The sequence below is a fragment of the Saccostrea cucullata genome, unplaced genomic scaffold, assembly GCF_032062105.1.
Source record: "Saccostrea cucullata isolate Sc308-1 unplaced genomic scaffold, CSIRO_AGI_Scuc_v1 ctg554, whole genome shotgun sequence".
Classification (NCBI taxonomy): Eukaryota; Metazoa; Mollusca; class Bivalvia; order Ostreida; family Ostreidae; genus Saccostrea; species Saccostrea cuccullata.
The window spans coordinates 456167-464551 of NW_026931577.1; the positions used below are offsets into that span (position 1 = coordinate 456167).

Consider the following 8385-nt stretch of genomic DNA (forward strand, 5'->3'; position numbering starts at 1 on the left):
CCCCCCCCCCCCCCCATACATATACTCTCAAAAACACTACTGGAAATCCAGAACAGAATCGACCCTCCAGAAGATTTCTAATCTTTTAAAGTGTTAATTTTTGTAGATAGAAGGGATATTTGATTTAAATTTTAAGCATGCATTAAGAGATCCTACGTGTACATGTAGCTTCATATGTTCTCTCATTTTTCACTTTCCTATTCACACTGCATAACGAAATGTCCAGATATCTTGCATATCCTTACGTATGGAAGAAAAAAAAATCCTGCGTTCGATTGTAAGAAAGAAGCTCTTCCAGAGCTTAACTCATATACGTCCCCTCCCGGCCTCCCGAAAAATAGATTGAAATCACCGGCGGATTTATATTTAGAGGGAACAAAAATATTTTTTGTCCAAAATTAACATAAAATTTCGATCATTAATAATTTTTTTTATGCGGCTCTGAGCCCCTATAACACCCAAACTGTAGGGTCCTCCTTTTTCAAGATTCCTGGATTCGCCACTGGAAATGCAAATCTACGAACGCAACCCACTGCAAGCAGTGTATCCTGAGTATACTGCATGTCTTATAGTAAAAGAAATCTATCTACCCCCATTTTAAATCTTACTAGTAATTGTTAAGAAAAGTAGGGAAAGCGACAACTGCATGTAATTAGCTAATTCTGGGTCAAAGACAAGTTTGCTAGGTACGTGAATGCCCTCTACCAAATTTAGAATTTTGTTCAATCAAAATTTGTTTATGACAGTGATGGGAAAAAACTAAATTGAACAAATCCTAAAGTTAGTAGAGAAATACCGGGAGTATGAATTTTAATAGATCGAATTTTTTTAGCAACGGATAATGATCGAAATACATTCTCACTACATCTGCATCTTGTTGAGTTTAAATTATATGGATATTTCATTTTGATCGATCAATAAATTGCAATTTATTTTTTAAAAATAACTCCATAATTTAGTGTCAAGATTTATTATTTCAATTTTATAACCTGATGATTAACATGTAATTTTGACGAGTGTTTGCGGCGGAAGGGCGGGAGAGAAGACGGGTGGGTAAAGGAGATTTTTGAAAATGAAGCCAAATTTAAAGATTTATATTATCACATGTATTTGAAGAAGTTACAGTACGGTAAATTAGATTTTTGTTTTCAATGAATTATTATGTAATTGTTTGACTTATATTGTAGTGAATATGCAAAAAAAAAAAAAAAAAAAAAAAAAAAATTAACACAAACATATTGGCAAATTAATTGATAGTACATCGCTACATGTGCAGACTTTTCTTTAGTAAAATAACGCAATCATTGGGGGGGGGGGGGCAATATATCCCCCATATCCCGGGGGTCCATGGGCCTGTCTTAGAGCTTGAGACGTTCATTTCTCAGGCCCTGCACCCATTTACATGTATGATTGACCCTTTTTAAGACTTGAACTAAATAAAAACCATTTAAAAGCTACCGGTAGCTGTATCTTCATTGTCAGGGTCGACATACCCAGCTATCTCTAACAAGGTGTGTTTTAATAAAGCGGGTATGTAAAGCATGACATTTAATTTTTCATTGGCGGCTATGAATACACCAGGAAGAATTGGGCACCCGTAATGTGCAAATGTGGGCCACGATCAACCAAAACCGAAACTATAGGGATAAATTGTTAACTAAAGAGTCTTGTAATTTGGATCCGCAGGTAAAAATTTGTTTTATGATATATATTTTGTACAATACGAAAAAAAGGACAGGCAATTTTGTTGCCTACAGTTATTGTGAGAGTGGAGAACATATATTATTAAATAGGCAGATTCGAAGGACATGCATATTGGATTTCCCCAGGTAAAATAATTTCCCAGTCTATCATTGGAATATATAGATACTGCTAGTTTTTTTTTTTAAACTGGATGCCAGGTAGGCTGTATACGTTATCATTTCTTAAACGTTAGATCATTTTAGCTACTAGGTTATTCAGTTTACTTTTTTAATGTAATTCATTTTGATCGAATAAGCATGTACTCCCAGTGTGTATGTTTTTCTACAATAAGAGATATACCTGAAATGGGGGTGGGGGGATAGGAGGTAACAATTTTAGGAAAATTACAACTTTTAAAAATAAAAAAAAGAATTTAGACCTCCAACCTTTGGGAACAGGGATTTACATGATACGAGTCAAAGATCTAGATATCTATTAGTATATAAAACCATGAAAAGCGTCAGTTCCCAACCCCTAGACGCTTGATTTCGTATTTGGACTGAAACTGTTACATGTACTACTGTAAAAGAAATCTTCCGACTCTATTCACTCTCATCCATCCTTCTCTATCTAAGGTAGAAAAAAAAAACGTCCTAAATTGGTATGAACCCAGTTCCTTTGCAACGTCAGCGTTTTCCTTTCTTGTACTATTAATAAACACAAATTATATCTTAAAAGTATAAACGTATTGATCAGTGGATGAATACAATATTTTTGTTTGAGATTTATTTTTTTTTTTTGCTAGGTGCATGTTATGGAGATGGGGTTTTGGGATGATAAAATATATAAAGATTTATTATTTTACTCATATAGATACAAGCTACTATTCATCTCATGGCTTTAATTTATCTAATAATGATTTTCTATCATTAAGAAAAAGGTGTCTTTCAGTGCTACTTTCGGTTTAATAAAAATCTATAAAAGAAAATCGTGGATCTTGGTTATGTATGAAAAGGGGAGCAGTTCCTTTAGATATGTAAACTTGTTCTTTTTAGCAACAAAACAATGCTGAAGACAGCTATATAAGAAATATTTATCAAGGAGATTCAAAGAATCTCTGTTAACGTCTAGATTAAGCACATAACTTAGCAACGATAGGAAACCTCGTTTTTGCGAAAAAAAATTCCAAAATTTGACCTTGGCCATAGCTTTTAAAAAGTTGGTGCTAGGGCTTTCATACTTCATACTTCACATATGTATTCATTGTGACAGTACCTTTCAATATAAATATTTTTTACCTTTTTACCTTGACCCGAAGGTCACTTTTCAAAAGGGTGATGTACAACTCAAAAAAATCGGTTTAAGATGAGTACCTTTAAAAAGCATAAAAATAGTTATCCGAGATTATCTTTTACATTAATCCCCCCCCCCCCGTTCCTACGGCTATGAAAGAAATTACAGGTAATGTTGTATTTACAGAATGAATTTATTCCAAGTTTTGTTTTATTTTTGTACCATTGGATCGAACTTTTCTTAAGCTTGTTGTTTCAAAGAAAAAAAAATTCGTTTCTCGGAATCATATGTTCATACATTTAATTTAAATTTCTTGATTCTTCGCGTAATAATAAGTTTGCTCGCGCCAGACAAGTTTTTTTTAGGAATGCTTATACTTGTGTTACATATACATGTAGGGCCTAAAATAAAAATAAGTTTGTTTGCAGTTGCCCACCGACCCACTGAAAATGCACCCGACCCAAACTTTTTTTTAGCCATTTTGTAATTTTATTTTTTCAATTTTTCAGAATATTGAAACTGTATCTTTTTCAAATTTTGACTTTTGTTTTTTTTTCAATCAGTGGTTTATAACAAGAGTTGAGCTTATTCATGTGTAGTAGGTCTATGAAAACCTCTTTTATTTGTTATCTAACAAAAATCCAATTTTTTTCCAAAAAAAAGAAAAAAAAAAGAATGCCTTCCTACCGACCCAGTCTAAAACTTATAGGTCGGCAACTGCAAACAAAGAATTTTTCAAGCTTGGCCTAGCCTTTGCGCGACGCAATTTTTAAACAATTTTTAAAGCCGACAATTTTCTTTTCTATCCTTTGATTAATTGAATGCATATGACTTTATTTAAAAAAAAAAACATGGGCAAGACCTTTAATAAGTATAAATTGGTATTTTTTCTGAGTACTATAATATTTAGTGTCCAGAGAAGTGAAGGATAAAATAAACGCAGAGGGAATGGTGTGAAACGTTTACATGCACTAATGTGAGCATTTACTCAAATTACGCTGATGACCCAACGGTAAAACACCTTCCATTCAAAAAACGTTACTAGGAAATCTATGGTTAGTAGAGTAGAACCATACAACAAGTAAAGAGTAAATTGTATATGTAGTTTTTTTAACAATACTTATTTAAAAAAGAAACAAAACAAAAGAACATTTAAATATGCAATGAGAAAATATGAAATGCCATTTTAATGCGTAGAACAACGATGGAGTTATGATCGATGCATGTGCATTTTGGTTTAACATTCAACGAAAACGACACGATTTATGAATAGGAAAAAAAATTATGAAAAAAATAGAATTTAAGTAATATGATACATACAATGGAAAAGTATAGTAAAGTTTCAAAACCTAATTACACACTATGTCAATTAGAGGGTATTTATAAACCATCTCTATGAAATGTGGATAATATAGGACATAGTGCACATCTTCTCTTCATAAAAGTACAACAAATTATCATGCTTCATGCATGTTATTAAAGCAGATATTTTTTTCTCCAAACATATGAATTAAATTCGCAAACATGTAACGCAATGAACAATTGTTAACAGAAATGGAGTATTTTCTGTTGTTTTGAAGTTATCGCCCCTTTAACTTTAAATTATATTAATTTTTTGCAAAAATAAACAATATTGCTATTCCAATTTAAAACATAAAAGAATCAAAATAAACATTTTATTATTTCTTTTATAGAAACTTTAAGAATTTTGATTTTTAAAAAGTAATTTTCCTTCATTTTTATTGTTAATAACTATGAAACAAATAAGTATAAAGCATATGTAGTTTATTTTTAAAAACATTTCTAAAATTAACCAAGTCAGACAGAAAAAAGAAAAAAAAAAGAAAGCGAGAGTAAGAGATTGGGGAGATATCGGGAGAGAGAGAATGAGTAAGAATAGAGAGAGAAAGATAGCAGGAGTAAGGAGAGAAGGAGTGTGAGCGATGAGGGAGTGGAGAGAAAGTGGGAGGGGGATTGGAGAGTAGAGAGATTTTGGTATCGCTCAACCCTGAGTGGGAGGGGGAGAGAGGGGGATGGAGGGAGTAGGGAGAGAGGGGGATTGGCAAAGGGGAAAAGGGAGAGGAGAGAGGAGTGGGATGAGTGGTAGGGAGAGAGTAGTGAGGGCAAGGGAGTAGGGAGGAGTGAGATAGAGGGTGGAGTGGTGAGAGGAGATAAGTGGGAGGAGGGATGGGAGAGAAAAGACGGGAGGGGGGGGAGCGAGGGGGGGTAGTCGGCTGGGTAGGAAGAGATTGGTGAGGGTGAGAGGGAGAGCAAATTTGGGAGAGGGGGAAAGAGGGAGGTGGGATTGATTGATTGAGAGGGATTAGGGCCTTGACAGGGGGGTGTGAGAAGAGACACGGGATGGAAAGAGTCGGCAGAAAGGGGTTAACCCCCCAGTTTGGGCGAGAGAGAAAGTTTGGAAAATTTTTATTCGAGATTCTGGAAAGGGAGTGTGGAGAAAGGGAGTAGGAGGAAATAAAAAGATAGTTTGGGGAGAAGGAATGGGGGAGAGATAAGGGAGTGAGGGGTTGAGAAAGAGGGTAGAGACATGGGGTAGAGAGAGTGGACATAGGGAGAAAGGTCGTGAAGAGAGAGAGGGGGACTTCATTTTTCAAATATTTATTAATTTAAAAAAAATTTTATGATGATATTTCATATGATATTTAATGTACTTCAATGTTTTAAGAATTGTAGGGATTTGATGAATATTATATAAAATAAAATGAAGAAAACATTTTAAAGTCAGAGAATTTTCTATTAAATCAATTTTATATAAATTTTTATAAATGAGCCAATGTCATTCTCTTTCAGAAGAACCAGAATAATGTTTCCAAGGAAGTAAAATGGCCTCACATTACCACGTATGTAAGACACACATTAAAATAGTAAAGTGATTAATTTTACATGAGGTGGGTCGGGGGATATTTGAGATTAGTTGACATCTCTCTTTATTGAGGTCTATTTCAGTGTGACTTAAAAGGTTTACAAAATCGAGTTAAATATATTTAAATAATTTACACATGTTAAATTTATGTCCCTTCAAGTTTTCCTACAGATGAGAAAATTGTCCTATTTTTTCTTGTTAATAACTCTTTTCTTATCTTCTCTCTCATTCCTTTTTTTCTCCACTGGCAGATTTAGTGGGAGGGTGCCCGGGTCCCCCTTTCGTGTCCAAAATAAAATATACATAGAATTTAATAATTCTTGGTGTGGCTTTGGGCCCCTATCCCGACCCCAAACTTGTCTGTCCCCCTTTATAAGATTCTTGGATCCGCCAGTGCTCTTAAAACAATCTCTGATTCTCAATCTTTTAACTTATTTTTTTTTTGGGGGGGGGGTTCTATGGTACGTTTCAACAATTTGATTAAGCCCCCTTTTTTTCTGCCTAACATGTTAAAAGAGGAAGATTAAAGGTATGTTTACTGAAATAAAGCTCATGGAAAAGTTATGTTATTTGATACCGTTTCTAGTCTTCCTGTCGCCCTGTTACATAACAAAGATCAAAAGTCTTCTATGAACAAAGAAAGATAAACCAAAACCGAAAAAAAAAATCCACGAATAAAAAGATTAAAGATCTCACTGTAGATGTGTAATGTTTAAATTGAGGTTTCCAGTCCACAATAAACACATTTTTTATTTTCATTTTTATCTTGGGTAAAATTGTCTTTGAGAGGTCATTTTCCAACTAAAATTTCTTTAGTTTTATAGCATATGTTTTCCTCCCCTCCCCCGTAAGAGAAAACGAAGCAAAAGCAGAAATCCTCCATGCAACGTTTCACTTCAATAGACCAAATTATGTAATTTTGGATACCTTTTATAACGAGCTGTATGGATTATGTTTTCCTATCCTATCTTTCTTATCATATACCCCAGGACTAATTTTAAATGCTTCAGTCATATCCCCCTTAATAGAGATCATAAGATATGGTTCCTCTTTGTGTGCTTGGTTGCACATTCTCGCAGTTAAATGCATTTAATCGCGCTATCATTCATCAATGCAGTTTACTCAATACAAAGGAAGGTGATTTTAATTCCCATTTGAATTCAAATATAAAAGAACCACAAGTACTTTTAGGGGGGGGGGGGGCACCCCTTCCTTTTTATGAGGAAAAAGAAGGCAGTGACCCGATATACGAAACAAGTGCCTTTGCAAAGAAAGTATTTCTTAGAAGGGTTGGAAAAAATTAATATTTTGTGCAGAAGTGGGGGAAACCCATTAGAATTTCCCATAATTTCAGTGAAATCGCTCAAAGGCTTCCCTTTGATATCGCACGGAAATGAAAGTGTTACATACAGATAGAAAAGCAGCTAGACGGACGGTCAGATGGACAGACAGACCCAAATTAATATCCCCAGCGCCCAGTGCTCAGTGAAAGCGGGGGACAACCGTAATCAAGCCCCATCCCCATTTTATTCTGAGCTGATTCGTGACTTTTTCTAGCCAGTATACCCATGCATGTAGGCGATGTGGCCCATGGACCTCTTTTTTGTAGTTTGTCAGTTTTTTTTTTAAAAAACTCGATTTTTCTTTAAAACTAACATCGTATCCATGCTACAAATGTTATACATATATTCTTATTGACATATATACTCTTAGGACCCCATCCCTATTCATTGGGCAAAAAGAATAAAGTAACGAAAATATATATTCCCTTAAATAATACAATTTTTTAAAGTCATTTATTTTATGTACATAACATATAAATTATTTTGTTTCCTTTAATTACAGACAGTGAAACCACAGTTTTCAGAAAACCATGGCGATAATATCGCATTAGAGAAAGATGGTGCCCAGAATTGTTTTAAAGCCGAATGGAAATTTTTAAAATCCTATGGTTATGCTTTCTCTGATTTTCCGCTCCAGAAGACCGGATGTATGAGGCCATTTTTCACGGAAGTGGACATGCAAGCATTGGGCTGACACAGACTGATCCAAATCACTTGAGTGATTTACAGCAAGCTGTCAAGAACGGTCAGATAGTTTTGGCCATGACGTTCGGTTCCACAAACGAGACTGTACGGTAGATATTGTGAAAAAGACAGACAGTAGAAAAATGTTTGTATTTCAGACAAAGTACAGAGAATCCGCCCCACAAGGGAAGTCTTTAATGCCCGGTGCTGACGTATGGATAGTATTCTATCTAAAATTTGGAGGAGAAAACATGATAGCAGAAATAAGAGGTAAACAACCAAGAATTTGTTTTTTGAAATGAAAAGTAAGAAATTGTGCTAATGTATTATTTAGTTTAATTAACTGTGTGACTTCTGCTTTTATTGACTATCACAGTAGCTCCGTTTTAGGAGAACTCGCTCTGTGATCAGAAAGTCTTGGATTTAAATTCCAGCCGTGACTAATCCAAGTCAATATAAAATAAGTTGTAGCTGTTCGATGTCTCGCCAAGCACTCGC

At 34.6% G+C, this 8385-nt stretch overlaps 1 long non-coding RNA gene across 1 annotated transcript; it reads left to right on the forward strand.

Annotated features, from left to right (window-relative positions):
• The first annotated feature begins 1614 nt into the window (after positions 1 to 1614).
• LOC134233043 (uncharacterized) lies at positions 1615 to 7833 on the forward strand. Its single transcript, XR_009984903.1, has 3 exons — positions 1615 to 1686; positions 5788 to 5837; positions 7706 to 7833. It is a non-coding gene; the product is annotated as an uncharacterized LOC134233043 (long non-coding RNA).
• The last annotated feature ends 552 nt before the right edge of the window (positions 7834 to 8385 follow it).